The following is a 23,794-nucleotide window of genomic DNA, read 5'->3' as shown; positions in this document are numbered from 1 at the left end:
AATTCTTCGTGATAAAGAGAAAAAAAAAGTTACTTACTTGCGATTTTGTCATAATTTCTTGAATGAAGTATCTGTACTGTATATCCAGGAGGTGAAATCAATAAAGAGTTTGTTACTTACTTACAAATATTTTCATAATTTCTTGAATGAAATTTCCATATTGTGTATCCAAGAGAATTTGCTACTTACTTAAAATTTTGATAATTCCTTAAATGAAATTTCTGCAATGTGTGTCCATGAGGTAACATGAGTGTGTTACCTATTTACAATTCCATCATAATTTTTTGAATGAAATTTAAGTATTGTGTATCCAATAGGTGAAAACAATAAAGAATTTATTACTTACTTGCGATTTTATTATGATTTCTTGAATTAAATATCTGTATTGTGTCCAGAAAGCGAATTCAAGAAAGCTATTGTTTCTTACTTATAATTTCTTCATAATTTAATGAAATGATTAAAACTATTCTGAAGAATAAAGACGTGTTAAGCTTAAAGATATTTATTGCTTAAACGTATTAACATATTTTTGAAAGAATTTGCTACTTACTTACAATTTTTGATTATTTCTTAAATGAAATTTCTGCATTGTGTATCCATGAGGTAACTTCAAGAAAGAGTTTGTTGCTTACTTAGAGTTTCGTCATAATTTCTTGAATAAAATGTCTTTTTTTATTTATCCAGGAGGCAAATTCAAGAAAGAATTTGTTCCCATGTGTCTGACAATAGATGTATACAAATTCCTTTTCTTACATCTCCGACGTTTTATTAGACATTCTAAACGTTTGATATGCTAGCTTACTCTAAAAATAACCAACACATAACAATGTAATGCATAATATATTTTTAATGAAATAATGCTATGTAGAATATTAATACAAAAATATATTATGATACATTATTAATATCAATGATTAACTTTGGACATTTTGAATCTGCTCCATAAAATAGTTCACCATGTTCTCTCTTGATATTATAGCTATTGTCTTCTCTTAGTTCGTAATCAGTAGAATAATCATTATTCCATTTTGAGTCATAGACAATTTTTACTGGTGTCTCATCAACAGGCTCAATATGCTTTTTGTCTTTGGTATTATTTGGTTCAATGACTGTTTGATCAATGGCAGTAACGTTTGCTGGTGCTTTGTTTTTCATCGATTCATCTTTATATTCCATCGTGATATTTTCTGCCAATGCCCTTTTGATTTGTCTGGCAATTTCACTGTCTATTATCACATTATTTTTACACAGGTAACAGTTTCGGCACGTAGACAAGATATGGTTTACGATATTAGTAGAAGAGTAGGCCTTTCTTTTATTGATCTTCCGTTGAATGCTAATACCCGAAAGGTGACGATTGGATGTATCAGTAGGTAATGTGTTACCTGCAACGGTAGCAAGGAGTTGTCCTCTATCATCAATGATTATTTTTATGTTGGCATTCTCTTTGAGTGCAATCATCTCTGGAGATCTCAATCTCGCATAACCACCAACACAAGAGTTGAATTTTTTCGGTATTCCAAAGAAATTTAATTCCTTACTGTCATGACAATGCATGCATACATTTCCAATAGTGCTACCACCTGTACTTGTTTCAAAGTTTAAATACTTCTCTTTGTCAGCATTCAATGCTACAATAACCTTGTTATGTAAACACACTTTATTAAAATGCTCCATCTTCACTTTTTTTATAGATATGACTTATGTGTTTATCGTTCCACTGCGTAAAAAATACTGATTTAATACATGCAATAGATTAGGTAGTGTCAATAACCGATCATAGAATACCAGTGGGAAAGTCACATCGTGTCTCTGACCATTCAAAGAGCGCAATTGTTAGAACTTTAATAATATTTTGATATTTTAAGTTATGTACAAAAAGAAAAAAAATAAATAAATTTGAAAAATTTCAAAGTTTTAAAAAAGTTTGAATTAAACACTTTTAGGATATCGAATGTCTTTACTGAAAAGACGAAAAATCATACGAAATACGGCAACTGAGTCTCAATCCCCGTCAGGCTCTTTTAAAAGATGGACATACTACAAATTTAACACAAAAATTTAATTTTTAATGACTAGCAAGTAAATAAAAAACACACGGAATGAGGCAACTGAGTCTCTCAATCCCCCGTAAACCTCTTTTAAAAGATAGAAAAACTACTTATTTAACACAAAAATTTCGTTTTTAATGACAAACAAGTAAACAAAAATCACACGGAATTAGGCAACTGAGTCTCTCAATCCCCGTAAATCTCTTTTAAAAGATAAAAAAACAACTAATTTAACACAAAAATTTCGTTTTTAATGACAACCAAGTAAAGAAAAATCACACGGAATTAGGCAACTGAGTCTCTCAATCCCCGTAAAGCTCTTTTAAAAGATACAAAAACTAGTTATTTAACAAAAAAATTTCGTTTTTAATGACCATCAAGTAAAGAAAAATCACACGGAATTAGGCAACTGAGTCTCTCAATCCCCGTAAAGCTCTTTTAAAAGATACAAAAACTACTTATTTAACACAAAAATTTCATTTTTTAATGACTACCAAGTAAAGAAAAATCACACGGAATTAGGCAACTGAGTCTCTCAATCCCCGAAAATCTATTTTAAAATATAAAAAAAGCTAATTATATAACACAAAATTTATTTTTTATTGACAAACAAGTAAATATAAATAACACGGAATTAGGCATGTGAGTCTCTCAATCCCCTTAAAACTCTTTTAAAAGATACAAAAACTACTTATTTAACACAAAAATTTCGTTTTTAATGACCATCAAGTAATGAAAAATCACACTGAATTAGGCACATGAGTCTCTCAATCCCCGTAAAGCTCTTTTAAAAGATACAAAAACTACTTATTTAACACAAAAATTTCTTTTTTAATCAACATCAAATAAAGAAAAAACACAGGGAATTAGGCGACTGAGTAACTAAAACCCTGTAAAGCTCTTTTAAAATATAAAAAAACTACTTATTTAAAAAAAAAATTTCTTTTTTAATTACCATCAAGTAAAGAAAATAACACGGAATTAGGCAACTGAGTCTCTCAATCCCCGTAAAGCTCTTTTAAAAGATACAAAAACTAATTATTTAACACAAAAATTTCGTTTTTAATGACCATCAAGTAAAGAAAAATCACACGGAATTAGTGGACTGAATCTCTCAATCCCCGTAAAGCTCTTTTAAAAGATAAAAAAAATACTTATTTAACACAAAAATTTCGTTTTTAATGACCATCAATTAAAGAAAAATCACACGGAATTATGCAACTGACTCTCTCAATCCCCGTAAATCTCTTTTAAAAGATACAAAAACTACTTATTTAACACAAAAATTTCGTTTTTAATGACCATCAAGTAAAGAAAAATCCCACGGAATTAGGCAAATGATTCTCTCAATCACAGTAAAGCTCTTTTAAAAGATACAAAAACTACTTATTTAACAAAAAAATTTAGTTTTTAATGACCATCAATTAAATAAAAATCACACTGAATTAGACAACTGAGTCTCTCAATCCACGTAAATCTCTTTTAAAAGATACAAAAACTACTTATTTAACACAAAAATTTCGTTTTTAATGACCATCAAGTAAAGAAAAATCACACGTAATTAGGAATCTGAGTCTCTCAATCACCGTAAAGTTCTTTTAAAAGATACAAAAAGTACTTATTTAACACAAAGAACCCCCATTTAGCTGAACCCCTGTATAACTGAAACTCTGTACAACTGAACCTCCGTGCTAAATTTCATTACGTTTAATATCTAGCCACCAAATGTTCCAAGCCTCAGAAGAAAAAGGGATTTTGAAAACAGGGAGCCCGATTTTCGAAAAAAGGGATACCCCCGTGCAACTGAATCCCCTTGTAACTGAACCCGTGTATAACCGAAACCCCCCGTGCAACTGTATCCCCTTTAACTGAACCCTCGTGCAAGTCACCCCTATATGCAACCCATCCCCCTCAGAACCCTTTTCAGCCATTTCTTTTTAAATTGACAATATTCTTCAAACGTTACTTATGTATTATACAGATCACATCGGCGAGGTAAAGCTAGGTCAATTCACAATGTTATTCTATCGTTACTTTTCAATTAAGCTATTGAATACTTTCTAGCAATGTCTCTTGTAAACGTCAAATCTATTAAGTATCTGAGCTTATTCTTTGTATTGTTGACACAAATGCTCCAAGCCTCAGAAGAAAAAGGGATTTTGAAATCAGGGGGGCCCGATTTTCGAAAAAAAGGATACCCCCCGTGCAACTGAATCCCCTTGTAACTGAACCCGTGTATAACCGAACCCCCCGTGCAACTGTATCCCCTTTAACTGAACCCTCGTGCAACTCACCCCTCCATGCAACCCATCTCCCTCAACACACTTTTCAGCCATTTATTTTTAAATTGACAATATTTTTCAAATGTTACTTATGTATCATACAGACCACATCGGCGAGGTAAAGCTAGGTCAAGTCACAATGTCACACCTTCGCAATACATTTACGCAAATATCTTTTCGCAAAAAATTCGCAAATCTCGTAAACTAAAGAATTAATTACCCTTTTCAAATGCATTACTCTTTATATTAATTAAACCCATGAAACTAATAGCCAAGTTTTTAAAAAAAAAAACCTACTAATCAACTTACAGATTAATGACCACGGATTTAACATAAAAAAAAAACTTGTATATAATGAACTAGAAATCTACGTCAGAAAAAACTTGTCCTTAATAGGACCGGTATTAAATGAGCCTGGTAACCCAATTACTTGAAAGTACACACACAACCTGTTTGGTACGGGGGCGTACGCAAAGTATAAGGTTCTAGTCTTTGAAATTGCGTCATTCCCCTGGCAAAGAGTGTAATGCTCCTGTAGAATAGGACTACTAGAAGAACCTGTTTGTACGGGGGCCTTGGCAAAATGGTACTTCTTACTCTACTTTCGTGGTAACGAACTATAAGTAAGGAGCGACCCGTTCTCATTAGTAACCGACACTCTAAAAAGGGAAATTTTGATACCAGTAGATATATTAAAAATATCGGGTTTTGATACTGATTTTAAATATATAAATTCTTATTCATCAAAGGTTACGAGCCTTAGAAAATTTTGCCTTATTTTCGAAAAACAGAGGAAACACCACCTAAAAGTCATAGAATTTTAATGAAAATCACATCATCAGATTCAGTGTCAGTGATCAGATTCAGATTCAGTGTCAGATTCAGTGATCAAGGATGCGTGTTTTTTTGTTGTTGTTTTTTTTTTTTCAGGGGTAATCGTATCCACCCAGTGGTCCCAGAATATCAGGAGAGGGCTCATTCGAAGGAAAATTAAAAGGTCTAGTGCCCTTTTTAAGTGACCAAAACAATTGAAGGAAAACTAGGCCCCCTCCCATGCCCTTTTTCTTCTTAAAATCACCCGATCAAAATTTTGAGATTTCCAGGGAGTTTTAAGGGAGTGAAGTTTTCAGGGAAAATTTTACACTGCGGGAATTTTACAGAATTCCTATGCGAGATTCGTCTTATGTCTTGCTTTTTCTTTGCCGATCCAATTTTACACATAGATATGTTAAGGGTAATTGTTCAGGGTAAATTTTCACTAGGATTGAATTGTATAGAGAATAGATCCGTGGGGCGGAGGGATCTTTCCGTGGAGGTGTAGCCAGATTTTCTGGTATTATTTAAAAAACGATCAGAAGTTTAATAAAAAAACAATTTTTTTTTCAACTGAAAGTTACGGGTAACATTAAAACTTAAAACGAACAGAAATTACTACGTATATGTGAGCGGTTGCTCTTCCTAAACACCTCTTTACGCTACAGTTTGAATTCTATCCCAATTCTTTAAGAACGACGCCTGAAACCCTATGTTCGTTTAATCTTTTTTTAAAACTATTAAAAAACTTTAGAGTAAAGAGCGCGAGGTGTTGAGGAAGAGCAACCGCCCTCATATACGTAATAATTTCTGTTCACTCAGGCGAGCTAAGGTTATAGTGCTGTATAAAGGTGGGTCCCGGAGTGATCCTGCTAATTATAGGCCAATTTCTCTTCTATCTGTTTTCAGCAAAATTTTTGAAAGGCTATGCTATCCAGGCTTCTTAGTTTTCTGGATGTCAAAAATTTTTCCATGATTTCCAGTTCGGATTCCGAACGAATCACTCTACAGAGCATGCCTGCGCATCTCTCTTGAATTTCATTCATTCGGCAATAGATTTTGGTCTTATCCCGGCAGCTTTATTTTTGGATGTTCGTAAAGCTTTTGATTCTTTGACTCATCAGATTCTTCTTTGGAAACTATCGCATATTGGTATAAGATCAAATGTTTTCTCTTGGTTTGAATCATATCTTTCTGGTAGACTTATTTCAATTGATCCGCTTTTCTGGAACCCTTCTGAAGTAGAATATGGCGTCCCCCAGGGTTCTGTTCTTGGCTCCGTTTTATTTCTGATTTACGTCAATGATCTGATTTCATCAGTCAAGAACAACAGTCCTCTAGTATGCTGCAATCTGTGTCATCCGGATGTTCCTTCGTGTCCCAATGCTACTTCTAATGAAGATTGCCTCGTTGCTTTTGCTGATGACAGCACTCTTGGGACTCTAGGGAAGACAGAATGTGATATCTGGTGGCAATATTCGAGAGATCAGTTTCATGGTTTGATGCGAATTACTTGGCCTTGAATGTTGCCAAGTCACATTTTCTTATTTTTTCTCGAATTGGTGTAGATTTCCCTCAACTGACACAGCTTCAGGTGTCACAAGGCTCCTTGTGTAGACCAAAGAATCGGTTGGTCTGGTTTCTTGGTATCCTGCTTGATGAGAACCTTTCGTTTAGACACCATATAGCCACGATTAGAGTTAAGGTCTCACGGAGTTTGGGTGTCATTCGAAAACTCAAACACACCTTTCCTGGATCTATTCTGAAGCTTCTTTTTTTCTGCCTTGTCCAGTATTATGTCTCTTATTGCCCCATAGTATGGATGTCTACTTTTCCTTCTACACTGCGGTCGCTTTCTGTCATGTATAACAAAACAACGCGTCTTGTTATGGACACCAACCGTTATTAAACAAAACCCCATCTAAATATACAGTCTATCTACAATCTTTCTTGTGCTTCTTTTGTTTTTCATCGGCTTCATGGCAATCTTCCAAAATCTCTTCACAAAACTCCTCAGTTTATTTCTGATTCAGCTCCATATAACCTTCGTTCGTCACATAATATCTGCATTCCTCCTACTCCCACTGTGCGGTCAGATTTCAATCCCCTCATCGCTTGTCATCAGGTTTGGAACTCCCTGCCTTCTTCAGTACACAAATGCCACTCGTTTGGCACTTTCAAGAGGATTCTTAAGGACCATTTATTTAAGAATAAAACAGAATTATTTTTTTTTTTTTTTTTTTTTTTTTTTTTTTTTTTTTTTTTGTGGAGTTGATGTCCCCTGAATGTTTAGTTCTGTTTTATGGTGATCTTCTCTGCGCTATGACTCCCAGGCCTCAGGTATGGTCTCTTTTTAATTTTATATGTTGTTTGGCGATTGATTTCTTTTTTATGGTTGTTTGGATATATTGTATTTTCTTTTTTTTTTCTTATTCCCCTTGTATCCCTGGCCATGGAGCCTTTCGAGGGGGATTAGGAGTGTTGTGGTTGGATTGTATGTATTGATTGGATTATTCAATGTAGGTCTATTTTAATGTTTACAGGCCTAGGAGCCTTTGGGGGATTAGCACAATGTATTTTCTTGTATGATTAATTGATTATGAATAAATCTTATCTTATCATTTTAAGTTTTAATGTTGCTCCTTTGTTTAAGTTGAAAAAAACTAGTTTTTTTTTATTTCAGTTGAAAAAACTAGTTTTCTTTATTTAATTTATAATAAGCGACTAATTTTATCTTATATAACCATGGAAGTACGAAGGAATCCCAGCAAGAATTTTTTTTTTTTTTTTATCAAATTTGTCGCACTTGCAAATTTCAACTTCCACTTGCCATTTATTTTCTGTATGTTTATTCGTATTCATTTTTACTATTTTGTATCCCAAAAGGTGATTGGCGTGTTAAATTTTAAACACATACCAAACGCTCCCCTGATCAAGAAGGTGTATTCAGAATATATCCTGAAAAAGCAGATAGTTAAAAAAAAGTTTAAGTGACAAAAACTGTTTCCTTCAGCTTAAAAGGTTACAGAAGGCCAACCTTGGAAGCCTCGCCCGAATCGGGAACATCATGAAGAATCAGAAGTCCAAAGCAATTAGAAAATATAGTGAAAAGACAGATAAATTGTAGGAGGCATATTTGAAGGAACCTATTTTGGGAGAGGGGGTAGCAGATTTCAAAATACAAAGACATGTAATTTTTTTGGATTTTTTGAGGGTCTACAGGCACAAAGTTGATGGTGCTATCGGAGCATTTTTCCAAGGAGTTATTATGGGAAGGCTCTAAAGAGGGAGGTTGCTTGTAATTTTCAAATCGGCCTCCTGTTACTAGAGACAGCGTCAAGCTTGAACTGGAGGCACATAATTGTTTAGCTCTTCCAAAACTGGCTGGAACTTCTGCTGGAATGCTGGAACTATTGATTCTTATAAAGACTGTAAAACGCATTAGAGGGATAAAAGTGCAAAGTCTCTCTCCCCCGCGTGTACTTGTAACTCATATACTCAACTTTAAGTTCCTAGTTCCAACTTCAAGTACACATGGGTTTCGGATTTTGATTTAGAATTGGGGAGTCAGTATCATAGTCGGTAAAAAAAAAAAAAAATAATCTACAACTCTAGTTTTCGGTTGATGCAATCTTCAAGTCACCTGAACTTGGCCTGGGTTCCCTCAACTGGTATTATATTAGAAAAATAAATAAACTCTCAATCAAAACCTTTTCATCTGATAAATAAACTCTCAATCAAAACCTTGTCGTCTGAGTCAGTGGAAAGAGAAGGTCTTTCCAACAGAGAGCACTTTAAAAAAACGTTTTTAATTGTTTTACTTGGTAACAAGCTCCAATAAAAAGATGTCTGATGAAGCCTTATTGCATTTCGATATCAGTACCAAGATGTCGTGAGATTATTGTTCTAATAGTTTTTTTTTTAATCACAGTTTTAATATTATTTTATTTGGAACTACACTTGCAGTCTTAATTCTGTTTAAATTACTGTCTAGTTCAATAACAATGGAGTAATTGTATCAAACAGTTCGTGGTAACGAACTGTAAGTGAGGAGCGACCCGGCTCAATAGTAACCGAAACTCTAAAAAACGGAATTTTGTTACCAATTGATATAAGAAAAGAATTGGCTTATTATGCTGATTTCAAATATATGATCTTCATTAAGTTTAGTCTTACTCATAAAAGGTTACGAGTCTGACAAAATTTGCAAGATTTTTGAAAAAGGGGAGAAACACCCCCAATAAGTCATTGAATGTCAATGAAAATCACACCATCAGCTTCAGCATATCAGAGAATTACTACTGTAGGGGCTTTTTGCTCTTATTTGCATAAATTTGGAATTCTGTGTTTTTGCCAGCAGAAGAAAGATCACGGATGTGTGTTTGTTTTTTCCCCCAGGGGTGATCCTACCAACCCAGTGGGCCCAAAGTGTCGAGAGAGGGTTCATCTAAACAGAAATTCAAAGTTCTAGTGCCCTTTTTAAGTGACCGAGAAAACTGGAGGGCAACTCGGCCTCCTTCCAGGCCATGTTTTTTCCCAAAATCGTTCGTTCAAATTTTGAAGTAGCTATTTTGTTTGGCATAGTTGCGAGGCCCAATAACTGTGTTTATAGAGATAACATGACTCCCCATAGCCCCTGGGGAGAGTTCATTAAGTTATAAAATTGGCCCATTTTATGCGTATAGGATTTGTTATTGGGAAGTATGCATACATCTCTCGGGTGGGGAGGACAGGTTTTTTGCTTGGGTATTTTGCACGGGGAGAATTTTCCATAGAGAGGAAAGTTTCCAGGGTGTGAACTTTTCAGGGAAATTTTATACAGGTGGAATTTGAATAATACATGAACAAGATGAACTGGAATAATACATAAATGGGGCAAAGAAACTTAAAAATATGGGAATTTTTTAAGGGAGGGGGGCACAAGTGAATGCTTGTAGATACATGGCAATACCTGGAGTTTAATGTTTTAAATTTTGAATCGTCTACTGGAAAGAAAAATTGATGAATTCACTTCCAAGTCGAGTTTTCCAAGTCAAGTTTATCATTCCGAGTCAGAACTCCATGGTAGTGGATTTTTCAGCGTTTTCGCTTCCACTCAAAAGGGCGAAAAAATTTTTTTAACTTTTGAATTCTTCTGTCGAGATCAAACTAATTTTAAAACTTGTTTCAGTGGCAACCCTGATTTCGATACAAATTTTGTTTACTGTTACAAACTGGGCAAAGCGTTTGTTAACTTTGGAGGCGACACTTTAAAGGGCATTATGTAATATTTCTCTGTAAAACTTAGATTTACAACCCAGTTCCTAAATCAGAGAAGCTCTACTTTTGTGTTTTTGAGTACTTTTTTGTGTAAGTTTACTCTTCAGTAAATGAACTCTGAAATCTATCAATTGATTGAATCAATTTCCCCTGTTTTATTTGGTTTTTAAATAGAGTGAAAATTTGGTATTGGTTCGTGATCTGACACTAGTTTCTACAAGTCTTTTTCTTTATTTTCCAAGTAGTTAAGAGAGGCTTCGTTCATTTTACATGCTTTAATAAATGAAGCAGAAAGCTGGCTTTCATTTGCTATATCAGTGCTAATCCAAACTCTGCAAAGTCGTTTGTTATAAATGGAAAAAAAGCAAAAAAGCTCGCAAAGAGCAAAAAAGGCGAACAGCTACCTGATCGAGGAACGCCCCCAAAATAGTATTTTGAAATTCGCTTCGTTCGGTGTTGCGTGGCTAGAGCTGTCACCCTTATAAGGTTATTTTGTCAAAACCATCTGTTGATTCCTTCAACTGAAGAAATCCCTCAATAGACGTTGATTTCCTCAATAGACGCCAAATTTAGTTTAACCCATCAAAAGTTACGAGTCTAAAAAAAAATTACCTTATTTTCACAGAAAGAGGGAAACACATACAAAAGTAGCGACGTGCGTCTCTACAAAAGTAGAGACGCACACAAACTAATGATAGCAATTGGTAATGAATTTTTAGCAAATTGGGCACCGATTTGGTGCCCATATGTCCGATCTTTCAAAATATGTAAAAAACGAAAAAGAAATAAAGGACTTCAAGGGAGAAGATCCTTGAATTTTAAGTTGAGTAGTAATTATAGGTCGACCTGGTTGACTATGAGCTGCCTATTCCCTCCTTTTTAATATCGCTTTTTCGGATCTGAAAGCAAAGGGGCATCTTCCTCTGTCATGTGTGAGTCATTTTTTCGTATTAAACCTTAAGAAGAATCTATTGGAGGTTGGCTTTCTATTGACAAAGTCAGTGAAAGCCAAGTTTTTCTCCATTTATTGATGCATTTGACACCATTTTCATCATTTATTGACACCATTTCAATTGACACCATTTATTGGTGTCAATGGAAGCTCTTTAGCTACCTGGCAAATTAAGAAAAAATGTAAGAACAAAAATGTAAAAATATAAGAAAAATGTAAAAATGTTATTCACATATCCAATTTTTCCCCGATAATTAGAACTACCTCTTTGTTTTTTGTTTTTCTAAATACACTATTCTACTTCCTCAATCACATAATTGTTTTTGAATTAAATTGTTTTTTTAAGTATTATTATTTTAATTAAATTATTAGTTAATAGAAGCAAATAATATTAATAGCATTTTTTAAAATGTCAGTCTATCTACCCTCAATTCTCTGACTATCGTATGAATTTTGTAATAAAACACAGAAGAATGCCATCCGTCCTATTAAATATCTATAAATGGTTAAACTAATTTTAGAATAGTCGACTAGCGCTGAATAGCACGTTCCAGTTTAATTTTGAATTAGCATAAAACTCAAAGGATAGCTTAAGCAAGAATCTTTTGCGATTTTACATATTTCCGAGGAGTAGAATATTCCCACTGAACTTCACGCCTTAATTTCACAATGGATAATATCATTTTGGATTTAGGAACTGAGTGGAAAATGAATTAATTTATTGAGCAATTAAACTCATAGGGAGTATTTCGCTAAAATAAATCAATTTAAAGCTACAATGACAGACAAAATGAATAAAAAAAATAAAACAAAATAATATACAAAAAATAAAAAACGGTACTATCCCATTATGGGGGCCTCTCGGATTAATCACTATAGAGAAGGCAATGATAAAACCCGTTTTTGATGTCTTCGCTGTTATAGAGTAGGCAATGATAGCAAGGTTTTCATTGCGAATACGATATTAAACTGTGTTTTTTTGGGGTTTAGGGGGGGGGGGAAGTATCTAGGTTAGGTTAAATATTTTTTATATGCAACACTTTAACCCCCCCCCCCCTAATGTGCAAATATATAGCCCAAATTTGTTTATAAGCTATTATATATTCATCCTATTTTATTTCATTAGCATTAATCAAAATTAAGTTTTTAGAGAGGCCCGCATAATGGGATAGTACCGTTTTTTATTTTTTGTATATTATTTACTTTGTATTTAACTATGCTGATTGCACACAGTATATGAACTATGAACTATGAACTGATATGAACTATGCACACAGTATTTAAACTATGAAACAACTACTAGTGGTAACACCATTGGCAACGTTTGCGTTCGTCGTCATGAAAGTGAGAGATTAGAATCCTTTGGAGTACCAAAAAGATTCAACTCCTATGATGGTGATATGCGAGAGCAACATTTTTCTAGATGTTAGTGCTCAAAATGAATGCAAACATAAAACTTTTAATTGATGACGAAGGCCAACTTGTTGCTACTGCTGGTGGTAACACGTTACCCATTGATAGATACTATCACCATCTTTCTAGTATTTGCTTTCAAATGAAAGCAAAGGAAAAAAGAAAAGCCTACTGCTGCAACAATATCATAGGCCACATCTTGTCTTCGTGTCGGTACTCTTAACTGTGTAAAAATAATGTGGTAATAAACCGTGGTAATAGCCCAAATTTGTTTATAAGCTATTATATATTCATCCTATTTTATTTCATTAGCATTAATCAAAATTAAGTTTTTAGAGAGGCCCGCATAATGGGATAGTACCGAAAAAACAAATACAAATACTATCTATAGCCGAAGTTATGTATGAAGTTAAACATTAAAACACTTAATTCTAAAAATTAAATTCCTGAAAAAAATTATAGACATCTCAATTATACCTTATAATCAGGGTCGTATCCTGAATTTTCTTTTTGAGAAAGGGATTTTAAAAAAATGTTTTCCCGGGGGGAGGGGGTGGGTACACAAAAATTTAAAAAACGCATCAAAAATTTGTTTATGCCGATTATTTATGTTTTTGCGAGCCGGCTAAACATTTCAGGGGGTGGCCAAACCCCCTACTCCCCCCTACCTGGATACGGCCTTGCGTATAATAATTAAATCAGAAGAAAAATCGGTACTGGTGCATCATGCGGGCACCGATACTGTATCAAGGAAACCAGTCACGAAACCCGTCAAACGGGCTAGTTGCAAGAGACCGCTATAGATAAATGATTGCAAAGCCGTAGTTTTTCAATGAGTTACAATATTTAAACGATTGTTTTTTGGAGTTTAAGGGGGGAAAGGTACAGGGGCGCCAATTAGGGGGGGGCAGGGGGGCATGGCCCCCCCCCTAGATTTTGAAAATTACCTTCTCATTTATATTTCACAGCTATTGTCCATTTTAGCTATGTGCTATATTAAACCAGAAACTGGTCCAATAAATATGATCAACACACTGGTGTCCTAAGTATGTAATCTTTTTTTGAACTGTCTAAGAGCGAGCGCCTCTACACTATTTTAGTTATGAGTAGGGTTTATTCAAAACTAAGCTTCATGTGGTCAGTACCCGTGTCGTTATTGTTCTTGTGAAGAATTCGTTGTAAACTATGAGTTTTGTATATTGCCTTTTTTAGTAGCTGGGAAAGGAAATGTGTTCTAGGGTTTCAAGAGGGTTTTGGTCAGCAGATTCTTGACATTGTTGAATAGTTTATGGAATGCCTAGTCCCAGTGGAGTGTATGGGACTGTCATGAACAGGAAATATTAGTGATTGGTTTTTGGGGTTTCTAAGCAGGGTAGTTTTACCATGGAGTATGGGAGTGATTTTCTAGCTGATTTTCTACGTTTTTCTTCAGTTCTTCTCTTGCCATGTCTGAGTGAAGTCCTTGTCTACTACTCGTTTAACTATGAGTAAAAAGCGACGACAAACTTTGGATTTTTTTTCAGTGAAAATGCGGAAGAAAAATGAAGAAACTTTAGTGCAAGAAACTGGCAATAGTGTCAGCGCCAAAAGTCTCGGGTTAGTTCAGATAAATTCCCCCACCTGTGAGAGAATTTCTGAAACAAGCGGAACAATAAATGGCTGAGATCAACATGAATGTTCGGTCTGCATCGCTGAACCCCATGCGGGTTCCAGTAGCAGTCAAGAAACTCTCTCAGATATCTCTAGGACGCGTCACGACAAACCAGCTCAACTTATTCTTGAGAGTTATCCGGCTTCCACTTCTAACGGAAGGAAATTCAGTGCACATTACTATAAGATTTATGAATGGATTGAATACTCAAAAAACTTGAATTCCGGGTTTTGTTTTGCTTGCCGCCATTTTTCTATGGGGACTCTAAGGGCTGGAGAAACTGCTGGAAGAAGGGCTTTCATTGTGTCAGGATTTTGCAAGTGGAAAGACAGTTCTGCTATATTAAAGCAACATGATGGTTCTGAAAGACATAGGCATTGTATGTCAGCATGGACGGAATTTAAGATAATGAGTACTGATACTTCGAAATCTATAGCGAATGCCTTAATTCAATCCAGATCTCCAGAGGTTCAGGAAAATAGAGATCATGTGAAGTACATTTTTCGCGTTATTTGCTTTCTTGGCCGCCAGGGTCTTGCTTTGAGGGGTCATGACGAATCAGAAACATCTGCAAACCGGGGTAATTTGGTTGAATTGATGGAGGAAATGTCTAAAGTTGACGAAAAGCTGAAGGCCAAGTTACAGCGCCGATATGGTCACTATTGCAGTCATCAGTACCAAAATGACGCAGTTACACTGATAGGAAATGCCTTGCGCCAAGATATTATTTCAGAAGTAAAATCAGCTAATTACTTTGCTATTCTTGTCAACGAGACAAAAGACGTTTCTAGAAAAGAACAATTAGCGATCCTACTCAGGTACATATCAAATGGAAAAGTAGTGGAGCGACCAATCGGCTGCTATCACATGCACAAATTAGACGCCGAGAGCATATCCACCTCGATTTGTGAAACTATAGAAAAGCTTGGTGTAGATTCGATGCTGTTGTTGCCCAATGTTATGATGGCGCATCCGTTATGAGCGGGGAATCTAACGGAGTTCAAGTCAAGTTTAGGGAGAAGGTGCCTCGTACAGTTTATGTACACTGTCACGCCCACAGATTGAACCTGGGTTTGACTGACTGCCTCAAAAATATCAGTAAGCTTCAAGAATTTTTCTCTGTGGTACAAAGACTTTACGCAATCGTATTATGAAGCAGTACTCGACACGAGCTATTTGTGAAATCCCAGCGTATTGGCGGGTAAAAAGTCTTGAAGCTTGAGAGGACCGTCCAGACTCGCTGGTTTTACGCAGTTCGCTCTATTTCGAAGGTGAAGGCCAGATTTGATTGTATTGTTGCTGTGCTTGCCGCAGTCTCTGATAGTTCCAACGGCGAGGCAGCGTGTGAAGCAAAAGGACTACTGGACAAAATCAACTCTGCCTCTTTTGTTTCAACTTTACACATAATGGAAAAAGTATTAGTCATTGTAAATTGTTTATCAGAGCAACTTCAATCCGGAAGTTTCTTGATTTATAAGGCGCTTGCACTGATTTCTGGGACATATGAGACACTCCAAAAGCTGAGAAATGATAACGAATGGAACAACTTGAGCAAAAACATATCTAAATTCTTGGCTTTAAACGATATCCAGGAATCGAAATCTCCACAATCTAAAACCAGTGCTCGAAGCAAGAGAAGTCAAGCCATTTCCATTCGTCTCAAAGACTTTCTTTCAAACTCAACAACCGGTAAACGCAATATCAGTCAGCCAGTTGAATCAGACTGCGGTAGACTTCTGTACTTTGAGGTAATAGATCGTTTCACAAGTGAGATGGACCAACTTTTCATGCAGAATATGCCTCTGCTCGACGCTTTATCTGCCTTCGACCCATCAAGTTCCAATTTTCTCGAACTTTCGAAAGTGGAAAGAGTTATGTGTCATTATCCAGAGATTCTCGGTGTCGATGACCATGCCATAGAATCCCAGCTTTCTCTTGCAAAGCTGCATCTGTCAAAAAGTGATATTCCAAAAATGGATCTTCTTCGAGCTATCGAAATCTTATTCGACCTCCCAGTTGCCTATTCTGCAGTGCTAAAACTGATGAAGCTAGTTGCTGCTTTGCCTGTGACCACTGCCAGTAATAAACGATTCTTCTCGGCATTAGGGCGTGTGAAAGACTATCTGCAATCGGCGATGGGAAACGACAGACCCAGTGATATCATTATATGGGCCGTTGAAAAAGAGGTGGTAAAGAAACTGGATTTGGATAGATTAGTCGCCGATTTTTCCAAGCAGCTACTTTGCCACTACCCACTGTTTTTGGTATGTTTGCTAAATTTTGTTCTTTTTTTTGCATCTTAATTTAAAAAAAAATCCTTGCCCTCCCATACAGTTTCGTGAATTGGCGCCACTGGAAAGGTACCTAGGTTAGGTTATGCATCTAATATATGCTATACTTTACCCCCCACCCCCTAATATGCAAATATATAGCCCAAATTTGTTTTTAAACTATTATATATTCATCCTATTTTATTTTATCTCATTAGCATTAACCAAACTTGACTTCTTTCGTGGTGCCCGCATAATAAAGCAGTACCGTAAAATCATTTTGATAGTAATTCAGATTTATGCTTAGTTCCAACCTTGGACCGACGTACATTTAACATTCAAATAATACGTTCTCTACTGTTTTTTCAATACCACAAATGCAAATTGGAGAATTTAATTTTGATATTTTGAAGACAAATGAATTTAAGCAACAATGACCAGCCCTAACTTGGGGCTTAAAGCAGCAATCAGGTCATCCACAGAAACGAAAATTTTAACGACCATAAAACTCAAACCATATTCAAACCATATCTCATATAGGTATTTTTTTTCGAATTTTTCTGAAAAGAAATTGTGAAATGATACCTGATTGGGAATGTTTTGAAAGTTTATAATTCTCTTATGTATACATACTGTGCATATTCAATAGATTTTCAGAAACCGGAACATTATTCTGTAGTATGAGGTCAATGCTCAGGATTACCATTCTTAAAATATCGTAACACATCCATCTCTAAAACTGAGGGGGGACACTATAAAAAATCGGGTATACAGGGGGGATGACATATTCCATATCTCGTAAGATATTATGCGTGGGATGAAGAGGGAATGTACCCACGTCTTGGAAAAATTAGCTTTCCAAGTTGCGGCTCTGGTTGCAGAGAGTGGGAGAGCTTCAGAGATAACAAATTAAGGGCAGTAAAAGGATAATAGGCAATAGATTATGGTATGTGAAAGTGTGAAAGGGATCTTGATAAATTTAAGGACAATAGGAACATCACAGTTTCAACTGCAGCAATGACTATATTTAGAAAGATATTTGAATTGGGAATCTGACGTTATACTTCTTGTTTTTTACCTGATTAAAATCCTAGTACACTAAACCTTAATCGTTCGTATAATTAAGAATTGCGAATTGAAAACAAAAATCCAACGAAATCAGAGAAACTTATGAGTAATAGTTGAAATTTAGGATTATTTGCTGAAAACCCTTTAAAATTCTGAAAACTCATACTTTAGAAAAAATCATAACCATGCATATATGTTCTAAGTGTACCGTGCTAACATATCAGTTACATATGCCTATTTGTATTTTGGAAGGGGTGATACATTTCGGTCGGGGAGTGTTGCATGAACTTGTAAATTATGCCAAAAATAGGCAAATTGTGCTAGCACTGTAAGAAAGTATAAGAGAAATTGTCTTTTTTTTTATTTGAATCTTCTTTCATTAAAGTGTGTAGAAAATTGATAAATAAACCAAACTATTGAAAAGTCAGTAGGCAATTTTTTTTAGGTAAATTGCCTAGTTTTCAATAAAGCGCAAGCTACTCTAATCTTTTTTGGTGGCTTCAGGGGGGAGGCATCCCACCTCTTCTTTGCGATAATACGTATTTGTTTCAAGTTTTGCTTATTATTCATTTTATTCTTGTTCATCTAAAATTTGACTTATTCATTAGTAGTAATTATTGTTTATTTTACGTTTACCAAGGTTTTTGTTACGCTCTTTAAGTTCCTGAAAAAAAAAAACGCATTTCTTTTTTGTAATCTAACACTGCACAGGAAATAAGAGGTGTTTCTTCAGTGATAAGTTAAAAAAAAGAAGGTAGGCCTACTGGATTTTTTCGGAGGCAGAGGGTTGTAGAGGATGACTCTTATCTTGGTGAGTAGTTTTTGATATCCCAGAGGAGTGAACCCCCCTCCATCCCCAAGTTTGTCCGACTCGTAAAAACGTAACAAAAATGAATATAAAAAAGTTTTCATGTGTTTTTAAGGTTTATTGTCCCCCCCCCCAGAAAAAAATCCAGGAAAGTATACAGAGGGAGGGTTACTAAGCCCCCTCACCCAAAAAAAACAGAATTTATTTCAAATAATGAATTAATTTTATTTTTATTGTTGGACTTTTCCCGAGAAGAATTCCTGCATACACACCTGATTCCATTAGTGACACAGATTAAAGTGAAACCAAGTCAATGCTTCTTTTTAGCGTCATTAATAAAATCAGGAAAACTTAAAATTTAGAAAAATATTCCTTCTTACTATTAAATTCCATTTAAGTTACGTTCATAAATACATCTGCAATTCCAGTTGTATGACAAAATAAAGTTCTCAGAAGTCTTTTATGCAAAATGCCAATAACAGGTAAGAATAACTGTAAGAATCATTTCTTTTTTATTTAAAAAGCTATCAAGTATAATCGTCTTTGGAACGAAAATTACTACTTTTGCCAAAATGTTTTAGAAAATTACGGCTTTCGCGGAAAGTAGCTAAAGTTCTACTTTGATCAAATGTATTGAAAGTAGTACCTTCTTGCAGCCTGTGGCATCACTGGTAGAATGCCAAAGAATTATTATCTACCATTTTAACCGGTACTCCTTTAGTATACCTACTCTCTTATATACTGCTAGTTCGGTTAATGCTAATGAAATAAAATAAAATAGGATGACTATATAATAGTTTAGAAACAAATTTGGGCTATATTTTTGCACATTAGGGGGGGGGGGGGGGGTCACAAAGCATAGAATATAATAAAATTGTAACCTAACCTAGGTACCTTCCCCCCCCCCCAAAAAAAAAACAACAAAAAACACTTTAAATATCGTTTAACGCTATATATTGTATTTATCTACAGCCGTGTGTTGAATCATGCCGTAAAAACGGGTTTTTCATCGCGTCTCCACTTTGAGATATATAAAAGAGTAGGTATACTAAAGGAGTACCCTTTAACCTTTTGTTAATCATAATCAAAGTATAAACACAAGTAGTATGCGCCTTCTGGATTTGCTTGCATATATAGCAATTTCAACGTTATTTACTTGCGTCTCTACACCTTTTCAAAGAGATTCAGAGGTCTCTCACATGGCATTATACTATGTTCCATCTTGTGCTACTTGGGATTTGCATAATATGCTATGAAGGACAAGTTTTTTTTACATAATTTACGTAGACTAGATTTCTATTTCATGATATACATGTTTTTTTAGGGTAAATCCATGTCAGAAAAACCGGTGCGTCTTTTTTAGCTGCCAATATATTCAATTATTTTTTTGTATATATTCAGGTATCAGATTAGAATTTTCTACAGTTTGAATAGTTCATTCAATCTACTAGTATCAATATTTTTGCAATCATTTACACAGATATGGAATATTCTAAGCGACTTCTGGCGAGTAAAATTTTCTAATTATTATAATAAAAAGAAATCTATTTTTTTTTGTCTCGCAATTAAGTTAATGAAGAATTTCCATGATTACGCTTTTTTTTCACCGTGCTCTTAGCTCTTTTAAAAAGCTTCATTCTTTTAAATATTAAACAGTCCATGTATTTCAATTTTATTAAATATTCAAAAAAGAGAGGTAGAATAGATATCTCTTTTGAAAATGCTAAAAAAAATACTACTAAAGCCTTCGACAGTATTGATAGGATTTTCCTGTGCTTAGAACTGTTAAAGGTAGGCTTACCAAGACTTTTCGTTAGGATACTAGCTGATATGTATAGAAAGACATTTGGTATAGTTAAAGTTTTAGGGAAGAGATTATCGTCGCCGTTTGAAATTAGAAAAGGAGTAAAACAGGGTAGTAGTAGTATTTCGCTTAGGTTGTTCACGTTGCATATAAATGATATTGTTGACCATTTTAAAAAAAGGTATGGGGCCCCTACTGTGTCACTAGGGAACCTGACATTATCTCTGTTGCTTTTTTGCTGATGATGATGCGGTGTTAATAGGCAAGTCACCAGAGGAGCTCCAAATCTTATTGAGTATATTAGAAGAATATTCAGATAGAAAGAAACTAGTGTTGAATATTAAAAAGACTGAGATTGTGATTTTTAGAGGAATTTGCGTGAATAATGACGATCAAAAAGTAGAATTTTATTATAAAGGTGAAAAATGTAAAAGAAAATTTTAAATATTTGGGAGTAACACTTTCAGCAAATGGAGGATGGAAAGAGCATGTAAAAGAGATGATTAAGAGAGGGAAAGCAGTTTCAGCTGCCATTTTACGTAATTCAAGGCTTTCAAGTATAAAATATCTAAAAATGCATAAATATGTTTTTTTTTCAGGGGGACTTAGCCCCCCTTCCCTCCAAACTCAAAATTTTCCAAATTTTACTTTAAAAGCTTTTCCTTTTAAATATTTCTAAAGTGATAAGAGACGTATAGCGCTACAAACACCAGAATAAACTTTAGAGGGCAATTTATCTGTAAAAGAGGGCATATTATTTCGTTACTAAATTTTTTCTTCTTTTTTAAGGATGTTGAGGTGGATTCGTGCAATTACCTTCCCTCCGAAAAGAGACCAAGATGGGGTGATATCACATCGATGCAAGCTGCAAGACCATCAGTAATCAGATATGCTAGTTCCAATACAAGTTCGATGGACCAGCCAGGAGCCTCTCAAGCCAGTGTCAGCTCTGCGCAAAAACCCTCTATGCAACCTGGCAGAAAATTCAAGAGGGAATGGATGCTTTCATATAACGCTTCAATCTCATCCAATCAAGATCAAGGAGACAATCCTCTTCATGCTTTGCCAGGGACTTCAGATGTACAAGTGCAGTCAGAATTTGTAAATGTATATAATTTTTTTTCTTTCCATATTTTCAAAAATAATGCAAATTTTCTCAAGTGCGTAACTCTCGATGGGTAAAACTTAAATTTGTTTCTAAACAATTCTATAATAATCCTATTTCATTACCATTAACCAAATTAGCAGTATATATGAGACTGGTTATAACACAGAAGTAGCAAATAGCTTATCATACTTTTCTATAGATTTTTATAAAACATTACCTCTAATTTCTTTTTTAAGAAAGATGTTTTCTAATGCTAAAATCCAATTATTTCTTTAAAAAAACTCTATATAAAAAAATCGCTATTTCAAACTTGATGGTTGAAAAAACGTTCTTAAACGAAGATATGTTTTTGCACTTACCTTTGCGCATATTTAATCCTATTATCAAAATAACCCATCGGGAAAGGTTGAATATTAATCCGACAGGTATAATTTGAATGTTAATCGCTCGCTACAAAGGGAGGTTTCAAATAACAGGATGTTTCTTATCTTAGATGAAACGAGAGATATTAACACAGGAAAAATCGCATAAATTGGTTCCACAGCGCATTTCTATCTGACGCTGTTTTCGCAGCACGTTATAGGCTAATAGAATATAGGCTAAGGGGTTAGAAACGCAATTTCAACCTGTAAGAATATTTCAGCGTATATGTGTGTGTGTGTGTGTGTGCGTGCGTGTGGTGCATGCATGCGCGCGTGTGTATGTGTGTTATTGTAATTTATTATGCATTGTTTTGTAAATAATGCTATAAGCAAAAATTTGTAACTTATTATGCATTTGTTTGATAAATTCGAATCCAATTAAGAAAAAAAAATTAGTTTTTGTTTTAAACGTTCGTTACAAAAGTGGGATTTCAAATAATCGAATGTTTTCTATCTTAGATGAAGAGATATTAACACAGGAAAAAAGGATTCTTAATAATTTAAAATGTGACAACGCGGTGTTATCAAAAAACATTATTTGAGCGAAACCGTTTTTTTTGGACATTTTAGGCAATTATTTCGACGAAACAGTTAAAGACATTTTAAAAGATGATTTTAGAATATGTTTTCGAAAAGGATTTGAGGCTGAAACTCTAGGGTCGTTATAATACACAAGTTCTATTTGAATAGTGTTGTGAAGTCCTCTACCCCAAGTTGAAAGGGCTCCAATCCTCATACCCCAAAGGAAGCTCCCGATCCCCAAAGGTCCTCCCCGGAGCTCTAAAAAGGACCATCCAGCATTTTAATTGCACTTTAATTGTTGATATGGAAGGAGAAAAAAGTTCTTCGCTTACAATGATTTATTTAGTCCAGGTTAACTACGTCCAGCACTTCGATCAAATCCGTCGCCAAACGACATAGGAAAATTTGTATTGTTGAGAAAGTTACACCAACACCAGTAACCAATGTATGGGATTAATGTCCATTAACTGAGGCTGAAGAACAATGTTTCATAGAATATACTGCATTGGTTGAAAGATGGTCAGATTTTATTGATAATTATAGCCAAGAGGGACAGGTATTAGAGCTGGATCACTCTTTTGCGTTTTTATTATGAAATTTGTCTTTTTTGAATAAAACCATTAGTTGTATATATAATTATCTTGTTGTAATATATCCTCTAAGAATAAGACTTCATTTTCCTGACTAAAACAATATATATATTTTTAACATGTTCAGTTGTCATTATGAAAGACATATGCCAATGTAACTTTTTTTTCTTCTTTTAATTGTTCAGGTGGTGGGACAATGACTATGAAAAATTGACATAGTTTATTAAATTTATAAAAAAAATGGTTATATCACATAGAAAATAAAACCTTTTTTCTACAGATTAATGAAATAGCACTGCCGTTGGATAATGAAACAACTGAATTTACAGGACCAATTCTATCACCATCAATGGAGTTCAGAGACGAAGCTACATTAGTTGTAGATAATATGGAATGGCAAGGGGGTTTCCTTAACGATTTTTTTTTGGGGGACATAGCTAGCCTAGACGATTTAACTTGTGATATTCATACGATGGAGGATCTTGACTTGGCAGATAGATTCATGGACGAAAATTAAAGCGATTTTAGTAGTACAACCGAACCACATCCTCGTAAAAAAATTGCGTTACGGAGCAATACAGACCAGCTTAATAAATTGTCCCCAAATACTTCGAGAGTTACACTAGGGGCCTCATTTCATCTGAAACCATTGCAGTTGAACTGACGATTTTGTGTCGCTCCCCACTATTCTGCTTAATGCCACAACAATGCAAATTGTTAAACCTAATTGTTCGGGGGATATTTTTTATGAGAACTGTACTAGTAATAAATTGTATCCCGT

General features: G+C 34.7%; 1 protein-coding gene across 1 annotated transcript in view; it reads left to right on the top strand.

The window, feature by feature from the left end:
• The window catches only part of LOC148949972 (papilin-like), a 191,685-nt gene that overhangs the window by 81,606 nt on the left and 86,285 nt on the right, over positions 1-23,794 (top strand). The window lies entirely within an intron of this gene.

Source organism: Artemia sp. Qi Xiang Cuo, chromosome 7 (genome assembly GCF_049724085.1).
Source record: "Artemia sp. Qi Xiang Cuo chromosome 7, ASM4972408v1, whole genome shotgun sequence".
NCBI classification, from domain to species: domain Eukaryota; kingdom Metazoa; phylum Arthropoda; class Branchiopoda; order Anostraca; family Artemiidae; genus Artemia; species Artemia sp. Qi Xiang Cuo.
Note: the sequence above shows the minus strand (reverse complement) of the source record. Positions and strands in the feature narration are given on the sequence as shown.